This window comes from Panthera leo, chromosome B2 (assembly GCF_018350215.1).
Source record: "Panthera leo isolate Ple1 chromosome B2, P.leo_Ple1_pat1.1, whole genome shotgun sequence".
Taxonomy (NCBI): Eukaryota; Metazoa; Chordata; class Mammalia; order Carnivora; family Felidae; genus Panthera; species Panthera leo.
In genome coordinates, this window is record NC_056683.1 from 103,743,571 (window position 1) to 103,764,629 (window position 21,059).

A 21,059-nucleotide genomic window follows, 5' to 3' on the forward strand; every position below is an offset into this window, starting at 1 on the left:
CAATAGATTGCCAAAATCCTAAAAAGTAATTCAAATGCTTTAAATCATCCACTCAGTTATTTAATAACAATTTTTCTATATATCTTAGACAATGCCTAAGAGTTTTGAAAGTAAAAATAAATAAGATAATTATTGGCCTGAAGGGGATAACAGTGCGGTCAATAGCAAATTGTATAAGAAGGGAAACAAATAGTCCTCGATAAATATTATGGTTGCACCATCTTTGGCAAAAAGATGCATTCAGAACATTCACAAAATAGTTTATTGGTGTGTTACCCCTCACCCAACTCACCAAAAGCACTGAGTTATGATAAGGTTGACAAAATATGAGGACAGCAGGTGACAAACACTGTACCATAGATACAGTGCTACAGATATATCTCTTTATCAATTTTGCTCCTTAAATTTCTTAGGATTATAAAAGTATTTCTCTTATAATTATACAGTAGTATTTTTCAATGCTCATAGAGTGAAAAAATTGGAACTTAAAGAAATATTTCTAAAAGCAACAAGAAAACTATCCCTAATTTTACCACCCAGAGGCAATCAATCACTGCTAATACTTAACTTTTCGTCTTTCGACCAAAATATAGGACTTGATTGTGTAAAGTGGAATATAGATACACAGGATGGTAATTTTTGTGAAAAGATAAGTTGGGGTCACATTTCATCTATCCAGTCTGGTTTTAATAATCTTCAAGCTTAACATTTTAATAGCAAAATTGTATTTCCAGTGATCTTCATTTTCCCTGTTTCCTAATCTCTTAATTCGTTCTTTCCTACCTGGTCCATAAGGTGACACTGTTACATGGTTTAAAGCAAAAGTGAAATGTTAACCAATTTCCAAAAGCGTCTATCAAGGAGGTGACAAGTGTAATGTTGATAGGTACAGAGTAGTGACGTGGCTGACAAGATGTGAATGCCCATGGCACTGCACTTAAAGATGACGAGCAAGTGACAACAGCAACAGACTGTGTGTTGACCAGCACAGAGGGGGCCAGGCAGCCTCCAGCAACACACAAGACAGGAAGATCAAGATGAAATTGTCAAAAGCACATAAGAGGAGTGAGCATCCAATGACAGAAAGCCATGTGTTGAGTACAAGAGCTCCCAAATTCTTCACCACAGTGTATAAAGGAAATGACACTTTTGGTCTGGGTTTTTTTTTTTTCTTTTTCCCATACCTCTATTCATCCCTATTTCTCTTCCCAATGTTTCATTCTCCCATATTTTCTCTTGGTTTCCTGCTTGTGCTCTCTGGATGCTCCTTACCAAGATTCAGAGAAGTCCACACACCCTCCTCTCAACAGCAAACATGAAAGCAGAGCAGAAATGAAGGCGAGAAAGTCTCCCTCTTCGAGAGCACACAAACTAGCAGTTTCTGGAGTCGTTTGGCAATCCCTTTGACGATCTTTGCCAAGCCCTGATTGTCTCTATCTCCTGGAATGACCCAACTTACCACATGTTGTCTGTCATGAAAACTTGTTTCTCCGTTCAAAAAAAGAAGAAAAAACCAGATGTCTTTGTATTGGCTCACATTTTCAGAACAAGTACTAGAGAAACAGAAGAGATTCATTAGGGGTGTTATGTTAACCACAATAGATTGCAATGCAGTTTGGCTAGGGCTAGGAAAAAAGTTTCGCTGCCATGGGGCTGTTAAATTTGAGGTGATTTGTATTTTGATCTTCACAGCAATGAATGATATATGTATTAAAAGTGACTAGAACTGTAATAGTGTTGTATAGTGACAGATGGTGACTGCACTTGTGAGCACAGCATAATGGAGACACTTGTCAAACCCCTATGTTGTACACCTGAAATGATGTAACACTGCATGTCAACTATACCTCGATTAAAAATAAATAAATACATTTTAAAAGTGAATTGAAGTTCTCCATTACTCTTGAGCAAAAGTGGATGTGCCAGAATGCTGGATTTACCCCCTGATGCTTACGTTTCAGAGCTTTACCCTTGGAGCTATTTAGAAGCCCCTTGTCGCTGGAATTTCTGGAAGAAAACAATAACTTCATTATTACAGGTCTAAAGAATTTAGCCTTTTTTCCCCTCTTTTTTTTCATTCAAATTATTATTTTTTAGAATGAAATTTGCAATAATTTGTGTTCTCCTGGGAATACTACAATGGAATTCTAGGAGAAGACAGTGATGCAGGCAGGCAGGGTCAGAGAACCCAGGGTTGGGTCCCCCAGGACCTGCCGAGAGGGTCCTTGGCTTCACCCAGGAGCCAGAGGAAGTGGAAACAGAGTTTACTGAAGAGGGTGAGTGACAGACAATAGCAGAAGGAGTGTCTGGGATACTCGGAAAGGAAAGAAGGAGTCTCATCACTACTCAGGGTTAGGGATTTATAATGGAAATGGGTCTAGGGTATGTGTTCTTCTTTGGGACTTTAGATGAGGATCCAATCAAAGGCAAGTGCCAGGTGAACAGGTGTGACGTTATAAGTCACTGAAGGCAAGGGTGTTGATGCCAATGTCAGCCAAAGTTTGTTTGAAGCTCAAGCTCCTGGAACATGTTCAGGATCTGGCTCTTCTTAGGTGTTATCAGGTGTTAGGGGTCTGGGACAAAACTCAGAGAATGAGTAACTTTCTTGCTTCCCCCTTGAAGCGGGACCATAGCTTATCTGGCTTATTCAGGGGCAACATACAGAACATGAATAAATGGGGCCAACCAGTAAGACAGCAAAGAAGGAGAGTTTCTAAAATGGACTCCCTTCAGTTTCCATACTTCAACAGTGTTTGCATATATGGTTTGACAGACATTTGCAAAGAATTAAAATTTGGAAAACAACCTCTGCCCAGTTTACCAAAAAAGGATTTCACATAATTCCCCAATATTTTATGAACTTCAAAGAGGAAAGAAGTATTATTTTTTCAAATACTACAAAAATGTGCCCCGAATGAAGATGGACGAGGTTGTATACTCACTGAGTCGACAAAAGGTGGCAGAAGGGGCCACTTCCTCCCCACCACAAAAAAAAAAAAAAAAAAAAGGACCTGAGCGCAGGTGCACGTGTGTGCATGTGTGTGTGCTGATTCACTCTCTTACCTAAATATTGTCTTCTTCTTGCTCCTCTTTAGCAATCAAAATAATCTCAGTCTCATACTTTCTATTCCTCCTTGCCAGATAAATGCCCTTGTCAGATTCCTTTTGGCGACACTTAGTGCCAAGATGGTACGAAAGCAAAAGACTTTCAATAGACAAAGAAAGAAATCCAAGGGGAATGGGTTTACTGCGAATGACCCAGGACTCTGTGCTGATGTGATTAAATCTTGGCATATGGAAAACACCACACACATTTTACCTCAAATACCACTTTTTGTGGTGGAATTTGTTTCTAACACCATAATTATTATTTTATTTGAATAATGTATAAGACATTAATTTAATGTGATAAAATAACCTGCCTGTTAAAATGTGTGATTTTAAAATAAAGTTGCCAAATTTTAAGCACATGTATGTTACTTCTTTACGATGACAGCACAAACTATTTCCTAGAAGAACTATATCCAATTCTTTAAGGGTGGATCTATAGGAAAGTATAACTCAAAACCGGACTCACTATAAAACCAGCCTTTCCAGAGCATATCTGAATTGCATGTTGCTGAATAGGATATAGTAAAAGGAGGAAAACACCCAAAGATAAAACAATGAAGAGGTGATACATTTTGTTTTTAATGAAGGCAGAGGTCTTTGGGCAAGTAAAACTTTGATTGACAAGCTCACTCTTGTGTGCCTTTGTAGCATGTTGTAAAAGGAGAAGGTAAAAAAGTATCTATTGTTTCCACATCCTGACAAAACGCTCATCTTTGCAATCCTACTGACACTGATCTCCGTGGGCCTCTTATGCCACCAAAAGAGTAGTTCTCTGCTGCCATTAGCACCTAATTGGCCCAGCAGCTAACCCAGAAGAGACCTTTCCTTCAGTGGTCACCGCTCCCCCCGCCCCCCACAGTGATTTGCACCCACTGACACCATAGCAGCTAATTCACCTTCACGACCTGTCAGCTTCCACTCAGGTCACTTTAACTCTGCCTCCTTTGTGACATGGATCTGCTTTTAAAATGGTGATAATCTCAGAAGCTTTCCTCTTGGGATTCAGTTGTGATTATATAATCTGTCATAGACCCGAAGGAGTTCTAAATACAAGCGGACACTGAGATTTCACCAGGGATAAGGCACTGGAGAGCTCTTGTGTCAAATAACTTACTTGCTTCCCCTTAGAAGAAATTGTGGGGTTTTTTTATTCATGTACAAAAGCATTCAATGAGGGCAGCATTGTTATCAAAAGGGGGAGTAGGGGAGAGCTCTTAGCCATTAGCCAAACATCATTTTCCAACTTACCCTCTGATCTAGGAGCTGAAATCAAAAGCACACACTTTGGAGTGAATGGTAATTGGAACACTAAGTGATTTGAACAGTGATAATTGGTGTGTCATTGCCCGATATAAGCAAAAGAGAATACATAAATAGGAATAATTCTGTGCTAGCCTATACAAAGCTCACATACTTTAAGCAATGAAGCTACAATTACCCATGGTACTGGAGCCCCTGGCACCTCAATTACATATGTTCCCTTCAACACAGCTCCAATTTCCACTCTCAGCTCGCAGTTAACTTTCTTGCAATTTTTTAAATGTAAGTCCTTCATGCCAGCAGATCTGTATACGTAATTTGGTAAGGAAATAGTAATCTTGGCCAAACGCCAGCCAGCATCTTATGCTGGCCTGAAACCAGTCATGCTGAAAACTGATTCTCACCTTGTCTTGCACAGGAACTACTGACATAAAGTATATTCATCTACACCCACCTGCACACCCACCCCATGGAGTGACAGACACATCCCCCACGCAGGCATCAATCCACACATACAGATAGGGTGCCGATAGAATAGTGCCTCCCACAGCCAGATATTTATTATAGATATGTATATGCATGCATGGACACTCACGGTCACATACTGATACATGTGGAGGTAGTCACACATACGCAACCACAGCTGTTTTCAATCAATAGGACAAACACAGCATTTCCCAAAATCTCTACCATGAGCCATTGCTCTCATGAAATATTCACAGCCAAAGAAATATCTTATGGACAAGACTCCCATAGGCAAATATACCAGGGCATCCTGTGCAGTGTCCTTCCACCTCTTAGAGTTTCTCAGTGTGCATTGACCAGTCTTTCATTAAAAGATCACATGTAAATAAATATCATTCAATATTTCCCCCCATTTAACTGTTCTTTTCCTGAAGCTTCTTCTATTCCTGAAACAATGAGGACAATGCTAAGTCACAGGTTTATTATTCATTATGTATTGAATAGAATGAATAAGTGGGGCAAAAGAAAAGAAAGAAATATATTCCTGGCTGTTGATAGGATGTGAAGGATACACAGAATAGGTTAAAAAAAAGAGAGAGAGAGAGAGAGAGAGAGAGAAAGAAGAAAGAAAGAAAGAAAGAAAGAAAGAAAGAAAGAAAGAAAGAAAGAAGGCATTTATTATAAAACAGCATTAAATCTGTTCAAAACCCTATTTAAACCAAACAATGTTAGGGTACATGTGTGGCCCAGTTGGTTAAGCACCTGACTTTGGCTCAGGTCATCATCTTATGGTTCATGGGTCCCAGTGCTGCAACAGGCTCTATACTGACAGCTCAGAACTTACTTGCGATTCTCTCTCTCTCTCTCTCTCTCTCTCTCTCTCTGCCCTGCCCTGACTTATGTTTTCCCCTCTCTGAAAATAAATAAACTTTAAATTAAATTAAATAAATCAAACCATTTTAAAAGGTATTTATTTTTAGAATCCCGTCCTATAACCAGACGCTCTGTATCAAAACCTAATTTGTTTCTGAAAACTCTGTGACTAAGATTTATTGCAAAGAAACTACATTTCAGTGTACATGAACTCCAGTTACAGACGGTAACACACACACACACACACACACACACACACAAACACACACACACAGATTCCAGAGATATTTCTTTCTTCAAAGAAGAAAAAAAAAAAAAAAAAAGACGGGAGGACCACTTGCAGTGAAAATTCTGAAACTGACATGGAGTTCTACTGATATGAAGTATCGAATCTAGTTTCCCCCTGCCGAGGAAATAACATGAAGCAGGGCTTAGAATGAGTTTGCAGCAAGAGTCCAATATGGGCTTGAACTCACAAACCTTGAGATCGTGACCTGAGCTGAGATCAAGAGTCCGAAGCTTAACTGACTGAGCCACCCAGGCGCCCCAGCATTTTGATACATTTTAATAAGAGATTCTACTTTTTATTTGCACAAGCTGCAAGTAAGAAAAAAAATGGATAACCAGATTAAAACATGTTCCTCATCAATTACACGTCCCAGAGCACCAGAGGTTACCTGTGGCCTCACATCCTTATCACAGATTCAGGTCATGGGGATTAATCCAGCAAAGTTGCACACACGTGGTAATGAAATACATCACAAAAGGCCAACTGTAGCATCCATTGAGGCATTTCTCCATTTTCTGTGGACAAGATCTTGCTCATAACCACGTTGCACAGACCACTGAGCTAAGGGCTGTCCACCAAAAACACACTGAATTATGAGGTTAGGTTATTCTGCTCCACCATGCTTGCTGCCTCCAAAATAATACTGAATCTTAAGGCAACACAATCTATGGCCTTTGCCCTAGGCTATGAGTCTATGCGTCTACAAAAAAAGAGCATAATGCCATCTCAATATCTCACTTTTGGTTTTAATCAGAACCTAATTCTAAAGGCTCAAGATTGATAGTGGTAGAAAGCAGGTCCATATAACTTGCTGTGCAAACTGAGATACTTTTGAGAGTGTAAAAGGAATCAACAAGATTGCAGAGCAATGGGTATCAACTGGAATTGTCTGGGACAAGTGGAGACATATGATCATCCTATGGAGAGGGGACTGGATCCCAGAGCCTAACCCAGCCTGGTACTACCAAACAATGCATATGAAACTTCAGATCAAAGGCACTAGGTAAAATTTCCACTCTGGGTAGTTTGGGAATTCTCCTTATCGTTTCTAGGCTTTTTACACATTCCTGTCCTATCTGGCTGTGATCTTACTTTCAGACATACATACAAGTGAATATTGCAATATTTTACTACGTTTTAAACTGTCCACATAGTCAATTCAAAGTTCAAAAGGAAGATCACAAAAAATTCTAGTAACAAACATGTTTTCAAAAGATGTCATAAGGTCAAAGAATAGCTCTTCTTTTTTCTGCTCGGCCTTTTTAAAAAGGGGAAGCTACAATGTTCTGTTTTTAGATCTATCCTGATTTCTATTCTAAAAATAAAAAATAAAAGGCATCACATTGAGAACATGTAAAGAATGAAAGAAAAAGTCAGGAGACTTACACCAAAGAATTGAAACCCAAGGTCATGAGCATAACAGGCTCTGTTGGCAGTGTAGGCAGCAAACCCAAGGGATGCTCTGAAGAAGCATGAATAAAATCAGGACCGTGACTTAATGATTTTATTTATTGGCTCTTGTTCAGGGGTCAGGTACTTGAGTTCAAGGTTATGGACTTCAGATCATGTATTTCAAAGTTCAGTCCTAAGTGTAGGACAATTGCCTTCATTGTGTGCCTTGACATGTTCCAAAAATTTTCCCTGCTGAAAGATACATCCCTGTAGTTTTTGATGGAACCTGCTGACCCCTAGTACTCTGTTGCCTGCCATCTTCTGTAACAGTGGTTATTACTTGTCTGGGTCATAAGATCTCTTTTGAGAATCTGAAAGAAAAAAAAATGCATCCTCTCTTCCTTACCCCTACCTCCAAAAGAAAAAAAAATGCATGTACTTAATATGGTGAATAATTTCAGGAGTTTTCAGGGATTTTGCCCACCCATAGACAAGTTAAGACTTCTGCTCCTTTAGGACTTTAGAAAAAATATGTTTTTAAAAATGAACTAGGGATTTTGCCAACTTGAGGGCAATATGTTCACAGGTTAATCCTGTTTTACAGTTTAGGTAATATATTTTAAACTATTACAGTATATTTTCACCTGGTAATTAGTGGCATCTTCAAGAATTAAGACACTGAAAATGTGAAAGGTAATAAAAGTAGGAAAGCCTACATTTGTAGATAATTCACATTAAAACTTTCTTCATTAAACCAATAATTATTAATCATTGACTATGCTTCAGACATTGTGCTATGCCCTGGGAATAGAACAAAGAATAAGTTAAAGACTATATCATCTAAGGCTTACAATAAAATGGTGAAGGCTTTGGAAGGAGAGCTGTTTTTTTTTAAAAATTTATTAAGAACTTGCTATATGCCAGGCTATGTGATCCATCTATCTTTACAGCCAAGTATTCTTATTTAAAATTTAGTTATTTAAAAAAATAATAATAATAAAAATAAAGAATAAAATTTAGTTATTTTTATAGTATCTTTATTTTAAAATTGTGTTACAATATCTTATTCTAACCCAGAGAGCCAAGGTCACATTTGCATTATCTAGTTTTGCTTTTTTTAAAGCTAACTCTAGAAGGCATGTGGAGGATAGAAAGAAAAGCAAGACTAAGGATCAGGGGAATACTAGTTACAGGCAGTTGTCTGAGTTACTGAAGGGTTGCACTAACACAATCTTGATATGGTCGGACAGGAAGTATATTTGAGAGACTGGACTTAGTGATTAATTAGACAAAGAGGTTAAAGGGAAATAAAAAGCAAGGATGGTTCCCAGGTTTCTGATGTAAGTGACTTGGAGAATGAAATCATCTGAGATGGAAAATGGAAGAGAAGAAGCTTGGAGAAAGGGAAGGAAATGTGGCCAGTATCCAGTTAAGTTTCTTGAGTTCATAGAGCCAGTGGGATATCTAACAGACCACTGAATATATGGGTCTAGGTCTCAGGAAAGGGTTTTGAATCAGTGCAGGACCCCTCAAAGTGTCGTCCACTGATCCACAGTGTTCTCTGAGACACTTTGAAGAAACTCATGAGGTCTATTTAAATAATATCACGAAGACATTAACCTATTTGCCTTTTTCGCTAGATTGGTATTTGCACTGATGATGCAAAAGCAGTAGTGGGCGAAAGTAACACCTTAGTTAAGAACAACTGCCAACTTCATTTTTTGGAAAATTTAATGGAAGGAAGTGGGCTGAAATGCACGAAAGGGCTCAGGCTAGCACCTACACAACTGTATTGACACTGGACCATTAGAAAGTTTAGCATCCCTCAAAGATCAAAAGGAAAATAGTAAACTGGCATCTTAAGTATGAACCTTTAAAGAGTCTGTGGTAATATTTACAGGATATATTGGTGTCCAGTGAGTGTTGGTCTGATGTGACACTGTCATTCAACTAGATCAGAATTTTTACGGTCAAACCTAGTACTTTAGGGTAATGGCAAGCAACACATAGTAAAGTTTAGGGAAATATTTCATTTCATGAATATTCCTGGCCAGAAAAAAAAATGCATCACTCTGTGTGACAGAAAGCAATACTTCAGGTCTTAAATTCATTAAGCTCCAGAGAAAACATTGCCTCTACTAAAGCCAAATATATGTAAGTTTCTGTGAAGTTTTGTTTTAGAGTGTGTATATGTGAGTCGGTGTCTGTGTGTGGGTGTGTGCCTGTTTGTGAAGATGAGTTATCTTCTGAGTTTGTTCATCAAATTTGAAATATATGCAAAATCTTTTCTTTTTTTCCATTTGGACCTTTAGAAGTTTAGAAATACCTACGAAGCCTCACTGCCTCCTCCCTTGCATGCCGGACTATCCACATTATCCATTCCAGAGAGGCAAGACTGCCAGGCAATAAACCCTCTGTGGAAGCAAGGCTATCACACCATAACAGCTCAATGACACCCTCTAGTGGGAACTCTCTAGCTATAATTTTGAGGAGGGGGAAAAATGTCTTAGTCTCTACTTCGTCTTTAATTGTAATGCATGGCATTTTAGAAATTAGACATTGTGTAAGAAAAAAAGTCTTTAATGGTGAATATATTCTTATTGGAAGACTGAATAAAAAACAGAAATTTAGTGTCTAAGACAGTCTTAGAATCCTATAAAATATATTAAAAAGCAAACTGACTTCAGAAAGGCAAAAGGAACCTCTTCCTCAGCTGTAATGACCCACTTAAAGCCCCAGCGATAATTTTCTCAGTACAGCCTGACTGCAATGACCAGAAACATCCTTCCTGCAGAGACATATTCAAACTAAAAGCAAGGAAAAGCCTATTATAAGCACAACTAAGCCAAAAAGCCTATGTGAAAAAAAGAAAGAAGAGAAGAAAGGAAGGTATTTTTGTATGTCAATACATCTTTGCTAGGGCAAAAATCCCAGGTGAGCTTTCTTTGGTTTGGATATAAGAGAATACACAGGCAAGCCAAGAAGAAAAGAGAGTCTGTAAGTCATTCTGTCTTGGGTAAAGGGTTGAAGGACATTTGTGAACATACACACACAATTTAGAGCATGATAAGGGAATAAACACATTTTGCCATTGTGTATGTCACCATTGTGGGAGTCCATTGATCAAGACCTGGTAATCAATTCTCTGTAGTTGGGTCCATTGCAAAAGTCAATATTGAAAGTTAGTCAAATGCCCTGGAACAGTACAGGACACGCTATCAGGAGTGGAATTCTTTGGAATACACTGTGGAGGGTCCACAAGACCAGCTGCAGGCAACTCTCAGCTACATGTGACAAATCATCAGCCACCCTTTTGTGAGTGAAAACTGAAGATTTATATCAGAACCTACTGCATGTTTTTTTCATTTTATATGTCTGAGTATTTCTACTCCTCCTGAGTGAGGTTTAGGCACTCAAAAAAAGATCCTTTTGTAAAATGCTCAAGTTAACACATAGAAATGTCTCAGTGACATAGACCTGATCTGATTCTTCAGACTCAAGCTTCTGGTCTCAGGTATGAAATCATTTCTACTCTTTTTTTCCTGAATTTTACCTCAGTCTGGATGTGTTCTGTAACACATCTTATATTCTAGATTAGTGGGCAGACGGTCATCTCAATGCCGTTAAGCATAAGAGAGGAAACTGGTCACCACTTGAGTCAGAACATTTGGATTAGAATTTTGGATTCTGACTCTGCAAATAACAAGCTGTGCAGCCTCAACCAAGTCATCAAACATCCTTAATGCTATTTCCTTGGCTGCAAACATTGGGGAAATTGTCCATGACCTTCATATCTAATGAGGCTTACTGAAGGATTAACAAGATCATATATGCAAAAGCACCAAGTATATATAATACTCTATTAGCATTTGGTTTTCTAACTGATTCTCATAACTTTTTATTTTTTTAAGTTTTTAAATTTATTTTGAGAGTGAGAGAGCACAAGCAGGGGAGGAGCAGAGAGAGAGTAAGAGAGACAGTATCCCAAGCAGCTCTGTGCTCCACATTGAGCCCAATGCTTGGCTCTGTCCCACGACCCACCATGAGATCATGACTGAACCAAAATCGAGAGTCGGACACTTAACTGACTGAGCCACCCAGGTGCCCCAATGACTTTTTCCTTTTTAACAGTTATCTTGAGTTTTATTTGTAGTTGTTTTTTATTCACCAAACAGATATTAAAATAAAGGGTCTTTTTCAGTTATAAATGGAAAAAGATGAGCAAGACTGGTTAAGTGAAGGAACTCAAAATTTTCAAAATAAGTGTATCTCCTTGCTCGTATGTGCCCACCATCCCTTTTCCCAACAAATTCCTGTTTCCCCAGAGGAAGGACCACACATTGGTTTGCAATAGCAACACATCTATTCCATCTTACTGTGTAGATGTTAGTTGATGCCCAAGAATCAATATAAATGGTTTGATTCCTTTTATCTTGAAACAGAAAAATCTTCCTTTGCCAATCCTAATTAAAACTATAATGTAACAGTAGGGTGACTATAGCTAATGATACTGCATTGCATATTTGAAATTTGCTGAAAGAGTAAATCTTGAAAGTTCTCATCACAAGAAAAATATCTTTGTAACTATATAAAAATGTATTTAAAGGCACTCAGAACTATGAAATTGGACATGCTTCCATACTTGGAAACATTTTGACTTCAAAAAAAGTTTTTTAAGATATGTCTACCGTGCTTCCTTTCTCACTAAGGCCCAACAGAATGGCCTCCACAAAGAAGGGTGACAGAGAAAGAAGGGCTGTTCTGCCATTGACAAGGTAATGACCAGGGAATACACCATCAATATTCACAAGCACATCCACAGAGTGGTTTTCAAGAAGTGTGCCCCTGAAACACTCAAAGAGATCCAGAAAATTGCCATGAAGGAACGTGAAAACTCCAGATGTGTTTATTGACATCAGGCTCCACAAAGCTGTCTAGGCCAAAGGAATAGGAATGCCCCATACCCATCCATGAATGGTTGTCCAGGAAATGTAATGAGGCTGAAGTTTCACCAAACAAACTCTAAACATTGACCTATGTACCTGTCACCACTTCCAACAATCTATAGACAGTGAACGTACAGAAATCAGTTGCATTCCTACACATCAATAAGGAAGCAGCAGAAAGAGAAATCAAGGAATTGATCCCATTTACAACTGAACCAGAAATCATAAGACACCTAGGAATAAACCTAACCAAAAAGGTAGAAGATCTGTATGCTGAAAACTATAGAAAGCTTATAAAAGAAATTTAAGAACACACAAATAAATGGAAAAACATTCCATGCTCATTGATTGGAAGAACAAATATTGTTAAAATGTCTTTACTACCCAAAGCAATCTAAACATTCAATGCAATCTCTAGCAAAATAATACCAGCATTCTTTACAGAGCTTTAGAACAAACCATCTTAAAATTTGAGAAGAATCACAAAAGACTCCAAATAGCCAGAGTAATATTGAAAAAGAAAAATCAAAGCTGGAGGCATCACATTCCAAACTTTAAGTTGTATTACAGAGCTGTAATTATCAAGACAGTATGGGACTGGCACAAAAACAGACACAAAGATCAATGGAACAGAATACAGAACCCAGAAATGACCCACACGTGGATAGTGAACTAATCTTCAACAAAGCAGGAAAGAGTATCTAATGGAAAAAAGACAGTCTTTTCAGCAAATGGTGGCGGGAAAACTGGACAGTGACATGCAGAATGAACCTGGACCACTTTCTTACACCACACACAAAAATAAATTCAAAACGGATGACAGACTTAAATGTGAGATGGAAACCATCAAAATCCTAAAGCAGAAAACAGACAAGAACCTCTTTAACCTCAGCCACAGCAACTTCTTCCTAGACACATCTCTAGAGCAAGGGAGACAAAAGCAAAAATGAACTTTTTGGACCTCATGAAGAAAAAAAGCTTCTGCAAAGCAAAGGAAACAATCAACAAAACTAAAAAGCAACTGACAGAATAGAAGTATATGCAAATGACATATCAGATAAAGGGTTAGTATCCAAAATCTGTAAAGAACTTATCAAACTCAACACCCAAAAAACAAATAATCCGGTGAAGAAATGGGGAGAAGACATGAATAGACACTTTTCCAAAGAAGACATCCAGATGGCTAACAGACACATGAAAAGATTCTCAACATTGCTCATCATCAGGGAAATACAAATCAAAACCATGATGAGATACTACCTCACACCTGTCAGAATGGTTAAAATGAACAACTCAAGAAACAACAGATGTTGGTGAGGATGCAGAGAAAGGGGAACTCTTTTGCACTGCTGGTGGGAATGCAAACTGGTGCAGCCACTCTGGAAAACAATATGGAGGCTCCTCAAAAAATTAAAAATAGAACTACCCTATGACCCAGCAATTGCACTACTAGGTATTTATCGAAAGGATACAAAAATACTGATTTGAAGGGGCACATGCACGTTTATAGCTGCACTATCAACAATAGCCAAATTACAGGGAGAGCCCAAATGTCCAATGACTGATGAGTAAAGAAGATGTGTTTTATATATGTAATGGAATATTACTTGGAGATGAAAGAGAATGAAATCTTGCCATTTGCAACAACATGGATGGAACTAGAATGTACAATGCTAAGCAAAATAAGTCAGTCATATGTCACTCATTTGTGAAATTTAAGAAACACAACAGATGAACATAAGGGAATGGAAGGAAAAATAAGATAAAAACAGAGAGGGAGGCAAACCATAAGAGACCCTTAAATAGAAAGAACTAACTGAGGGTTGCTGGAGGGAGGTGGGTGGGGGGATGAGCCAAATAGGGGATGAGCATTAAGGAGGGCACCTGTTGGGATGAGCAGTGGGTGTTATATGAAAGTGATGAAACACTGGGTTCTACTGAAACCAACACTATACTATATGTTAACTAACTTGAATTTAAATAAATAATTTTTTAAAAAATCTACAGACAGTTGATGTGGATGAGAACTAACTGCTGATTGTCAAATAAAGGTATAAAACTGCAATGTGTGTGTGTGTGTGTGTGTGTGTGTGTGTGTGATGAAATATTACTTGGTCATAAAAAAGAATAAAATCTTGCCATTCACAACAACATGGCTAGACCTAGAGAATATTATACTAAGTGAAATAAGGCAGACAGAAAAAAAAAAACAAATACCATATTATTTCACTTCCATGTGGAATCTAAAAAACAAAACAAACAAAAAACAGACTCATAAAGAGAGAGAACAGATTAGTGGTTGCCAGAGGGGAGGGAGGAGCAGGGATGGGTGAAGGGGATTAAGAGGTACAAACTTCCAGTTATAAAATAAGTAAGTCATGGGAATGAAAAGTACAGCACGGGGAATCTAGTCAATAATATTTAATAAGTTTGTAAAGTGATGAAGAGTAACTACACTTATTGTAGTGAGCATTTCACAATGTATATGCTTATAGAATCACTATGTTATACACCTGAAACTAATATAATATGTCAATTACGCTTCAACTAAAAATAAAGAGCAATATGCAAATTTTAATAAATACCAAATTTTAAGTAAAATTATTATAATAAAAAAGTTTAAAAGCATTGTAACTTGAGCTAAATGCTTTAGAATAATGTTTAATATATATAATAATATTTGTAGCTAATAAATAGTGTTGGTCACCTTTCATGAGCACATGAGGAGAAATGGAAAACCTCCATTTCCTTAAAATGTTGACTTCAAGTGCATACGTTTTACACAGTGACTCTTGTTTTTGAGTCACAATTCTCTAGATCAGAGAGAGAATTTTAAATATTAACATTATAGTTATTAACCACACTTCTAATTTTAGGCATTTGTTTCAATTTCCTCACTAGCAAATCTTTTTACAAGAGTTGTACTATGGAAAAAGATTGATAAATTTTATATTTGCCTTCTTTCATTTTCCCTGAAGCAAATAACTAGCAAGAAGCTGGGAGGATGTCAAAATTATGAGAAACTTAAGCTCTAGATAATCAAGCATAGTAAAAATCCAAGCAAAACTGAGTAATGGGAAGAGGGAGGGGCTTCCACTCAGAGCTGAGTGCAAATCCCTGTGCATCCTTTCGTTAACTACATAACCTCAGGCGAGTGATTCAATTCATTTTAATCCCTACAACCCTGGAAGATTGTGGACAGATTAAAGAGCAAGCAAATACAAAACAGTGGATACAAATTAAGTGTGTGGTTGGTGCTAAAAAACTGATTTTCAAGTGTTAATATTTCAAGCCTGTTTGTACTTGCCTCAGTTAATGAATTCATGTCTATCAGTGAAGGTCTTTAAAAAAAATTGCCTCTAGGGACACCTGGGTGCCTCAGTCGGTTGAACATCTGGCCGTTGATTTCAGCTCAGGGCCCTGATCTCACAGTTGTGAGTTTGAGCCCTGCGTTGGGCTCCTCGCTGACAGCACGGAGCCTGCTTGGCATTCTCTCTCTCCCTCTCTCTCTCTGCCCCTCCCCCACACTCATTCTCTGTCTCTCTCTCAAAATAAATAAACTTAAACCTAAATTTTTTAAATTGCCTATAAAGCAAATATTGCCTATGATACAATTTTGCTTCCCAACAGTGCCTTCTTTTACCTAACCAGCATAGCTTAAGAAATGGGTTTTATTATAAAAAATGAAAGTATCATATTCACTTTGTGCAAAAATAGGGAGCAAAATGATAATACATGGCATAATCAGGATAACAAGAATCACAGACTCAGTCGTCGAACTCCATACAGCAAATGAACAAGACTTTCATAAAAGAAGGTGCCGACACACAAGTGTGTCCTCTCAGATTGGTTCCTTCCTTGTTTGCATTAGGACCAAGCTGTGCAAATATTTCGTCTGTGTTCTCACAACTTTGCCTTTCCCTCCTTCACCCCTCTTCCCAGAAACTATCCTAAGCAACTCAGTGCGGCTAACTCCACCTTCCTCACCCATCATTTTGATCCATTGCTGGACTTATTGCCTCAATGAAATTACAAGTAATGCTCAAAAGGTTTATTCTATCAGCCGAACAGCCCCAATTCAAACCCAACTCAAGATCTACCCTAAGGGGTCACTCTTCTTGAAAGTCATACATGTTTCGACTCTGGGGTATTTACATGCCATACTCTGTAAATGTCAGCAGAGTTAAGGAGATGGATTCCATTTTTAAAAAGTGGAAGTGCCAGGGGTACCTGGATGGCTCTGTTGGTTAAGCATCTGACTTCAGCTCAGGTCATGATCTCACAGTTTGTGGGTTCGAGCCTTGCATCGGGCTCTGTGCTGACAGCTTGGAGCCTGGAGCTGCTTCATGGATTCTGTGTCTCCCTCTCTCTCTCTCTGCACCTCCCTCACTTGCTCTCTCTCTCTCTCTCAAAATTAAATAAACATTAAAAAAAAGTTTAAAGGGTCGCCTGGGTGGCTCAGTCGGTTGAGCGTCCAACTTCTGCTCAGGTCATGATCTCACAGTTCGTGGGTTCAAGCCCCGCGTTGGGCTCTGTGCTGATAGCTCGGAGCCTGCTGTGGATTCTGTGTCTCCCTCTCTCTGCCCCTCTCCCGCTCATGCTCTGTCCCTGTCTCTCAAAAATAAAATGTGAAAAAAACTTTTTTTAAAAAAAGTGTAAGTGCCAGAGTGATAATACATACTCATAAGCAACAGAGTAAGCCCCTCCCCCAAACAACAAAACAAAATAGAAAAGCACATCTCTTCCTCCCTTCGAGCTCTGCTTACACCCCTCTTGTGCAGAGGTTTTCTAGACACCCTCCTGCTGGCTTCATTCCCAGACATGCCCCCCTCTCTACAGCAGCCTCTCACTCCTGCCATGCTTAGCGCTCACTCTGGCTACATCTGTGGTCGGGGGACGGCGTGGTACCTGTGGCCAGCTCTTGCAGGTGTTTCTGTGCCATGTCTTCTATGCTTTTCTTATGGACGTTTCTGTACGATCCCCATTACATAGGAAAAAATGGTTTGAAATTATACAGATGGAGATATCTCTTCTGCCTGCCATTGCTCTGACACATAAGAATTGCAGATTCCTAGGGGACCCGCAGATGGGGAATGCACCTCTTACACTGGTCGTTAATGTGCCCGGATAAATACTAGATGCCTGACCTAAAAGAAGTTTATAATCGAATGTGGCCAAATATGTTATAAACAATAGGCAGCTGTCAACAAAGTCATTACATTTCAGTCATAAGTAGCATTTTCCTTGATGTGAAATAAATCTCTAGAAAGTAACCCCTCTAAGTGAAAGAACAAAGGAACGTAATATTTCCCCACTTCGTAGTTTGAAAAGCTGTGCACCGTCTTTCTTTCTGAATTGCCACCCCCATCATATTTGAGAAGAGTTGGCTGTTCTGTGCTTAGCTCCATTCATTTCCCTGACATCCTTTGATTCTGGGCTGGTTCCCCAGCCACCATCCTTCCTTGTCACTGAGGTCCTGCCAGTGCAGCTCATTCAGTAGCCATCATCACAGTGAACTATGTCCCAGCAGCTCCAGATGGAAGATGGGGGTAAACAGCTCCCCGAAGAGTGCTCTCCAATGCGGTGCCATCAATCAACTCGCAGCTGGGACCAAACCGCTCAGTGACTGAGCCAGCGACTTCCTGCCAACAGCATAGCACATTTCTTAGTGCCCAGCTTCCTTCAAGAGGGAGATGTCACGACTGCGTATTTTAGCCTTCAAGAAGCCCTCAGCACCTAATATTTATGCCCCATTGTGGTGCCTGTGACCGTTAACATTCTTCATCTAAGTTTAATTTTTTTAAATTATAACAGATATCCAAATTGGTAACTGTATCCCCTTCTACTTCCCTCTGGGAAGGCAAAGTCTCTTGTTTGCTGCTGTCTTTAATAAATCACAATATAGAAAATTAAACAATAGGTTATTTGACATTAGTTGAAATATGAAATTACTTCCATGGTTCATGCCCAGTTAGAGACGGTAGTAACATCTGCAGGCTTGTGACATGCAGCAGTGGTAAGTGGTTCGTTTTTTTCTGCAAGTAGCAGACGGGGGGTGGTCCTTCTTAAGCCAAGATCAAAATTGAGAGCGAACAGTTGGAACTCTGCAACACAAGACTTTTGGCGTCCATATCCTGCAAGATAAACATCCTTGTGACGACTGCCAGGGACGTTCCCTCTCCACCATAATGTGAGCAGGAGGGTGGTGTGGTAAGACATCACCACGGACTGTATGAGTGAAAAATAATCATCAGTGAAATAGGATACACTTCATTTATAATCACATATTCCATTAGAAAAATGTTAGACTTAAGTTATGGCGCTCGCATCTACCTAGTAGCATTATTTATGTTAAGCTGGTAGAAGTCATTTCCTTGGAATAAAGAATATTTGCATCACTTGTTTTTAAGAAGGATATCCTCCCCCCTCCACAACTGTATGTAGTTTCTCTATTCTCTGTAACTCTTCTCTTCAAGATTCGGTGGGTCTCTCACGTCTCAACTTCCTCATTTACAGAGAGTAGGGGAGTTCTCCAGAGCTCTGAGAATCATCCTTTGCTGGTTCAATAAACTGATTTCCTTTTCTCCAGATAGATAGGAAAAACCAGTCCACTTACACATAATGTCTATTTTTACAAACATCTTCCAGTTCTGTACACACACAAGTGCGCGCACGCGCACACACACACACACACACACACACTCCTACTTCTGGCTAATTTCTACTTCAAAGGTGCAAGGAAATTCTAGGGAAATTAGACACAATAGAAAGGGAATGGAATAAATTCCCTATGATTGTGTGTGTGTGTGTGTGTGTGTGTGTGTGTGTGTGTGCGCAGTCGCGCACACGAGAGATTCCAGGTAAGAGCAATGGCGTATAAATCAGTGAGCTGGCATTTAGTTGAGTGATGAGGAAGACAAAGGGGTCTATTTATGGTAACTTGGGAACAGTCCATGTCAGCATCTTCACTTTACAGGTGAGGAAATGGATGCCTGCAGCCATGAAATCCCGTGCCTCATGAATTCACACTGAACAGGCTCAAGAGTTTGGATTGCTTTAGGTCATGCCATAGTATCAGCTGAAAGGAAAACATTATGAAAATCATTTAGGAAAAAAATCATTCTGTCAGGTCAGGACAGTACGTAGTACAGGTTTCGTTCCTCGTACAAGTATCTACTGAACAACTCATATGTTCAAGTAATCATGTGGCTCATGAAAACATGATTGAGTCTCTTGCATCAAAGGAGAGATAAGCCCAGAAAGAACTATAACATAAGGCAGACTATAAATGCAAGATGTATGCAAGCTAACCTTAGTACTTACTGTCCCCACATCAAGGCAATAACCCGTTTGGTAAGGGAGATGATAGTTTGATAAGAAAGAAAGTTGGGAAACCTGAGACTCTTTCTATATGCAAACCATTGAGGTTCAGGTCAATTAAACACACCACAAGATTCAAGTTTATGTATTCAAGTTTATATACTGTTTCCATTATAGATACTTAACGCCATATATAAAAATAATCTATGTGCAAAGTAAAATTCCAAAAATACCTTCTCAAAATGGAAAATGTGCCCCTCTTAGTGGATGCTAAGGCTTTTGTTTTATAAACTCCAAGGCTTTAGATTCTGCACAGAAGTGAACCTGCCCTGAAAATTGATCCCTACAGAAAACAGCATGCTCTTATTTTTAAAATCTTTACCAAAAGACCTGTAAGTTTAAGATTCTTCAAAAAAAAAAAAAAATGATGTGCCTTTGAATACCTCAGAATGAGAGTTTAGAAAAAGATGACCAGGTCTTAGTGTAGGGCATCCTTTTATAGGAATGAAACCAGCAGAAATCGTTTTCTCTTACATAATCCCTTTCACACTCTCTGACAAAAGATTGCAACACACTGTGTTTGCCCTTGTTCGGGAGGTATTTTCACACTTCCAAAAGCCGTGAAGTTGTATGACTTCTAATAGGCCCTGCCACTTGGACTTCTGCTGATTCAGACCACAAAGGCCTGGAAAGGTTGATAGACACCCCAGGGTGTGAGAATGCAAGAGTCATGTATAGACTGAGAGGATCTTCTATTTATGAAACATTTACATACAGCGTCTCATTTTATCCTCACACAGTTCCTGTGAGATGTCAGGCAAGTATCAGAGTTCCTGCCTCACAGATGAGGAAGCAGAGATATTGACTCCGACTCTGGAAAAGGTCAGGGACAAAACTAGAACACGAGCTGAGGCCTCCTGACCGCCAAGCTTTTCTTTCCACCACATCATATTTAAACCAAAGGCAGATTTGTTCGTGATAATATTTTTAAATCTTAAAAAATACCGGAGTCGTTAACGGGCCAGATTGTACATGAATGTATCAAACTGGTACAGAAGAAGTATGTATTCTCCTCTCGGCCAAGACATTTTCATTAAGGTAAGAAACCAACATATTTATGAATGGAATCCTCAACGAACAAGTTAATATGAAATACTTTGCTTATTATGAAGTACGGTGAAGAAATCCAATAGGTAAAAACAAGTATGAAAGTTGAACCACAGAATAAACTTGAGGCATAGCCCCCTGTGTAAGAATAGATTGATGGTTCCCTCTAGCACTGGAAAATGGAAATTGCTTGACTTTTTCATTTAAGGGGGGGAAAATAGGATTAGAAGCGGACAAAGCTCTAGAGACAGACATGCTGCCTAGAAGCCCTATTGCTGTCTGGGTTTTCACTGCTG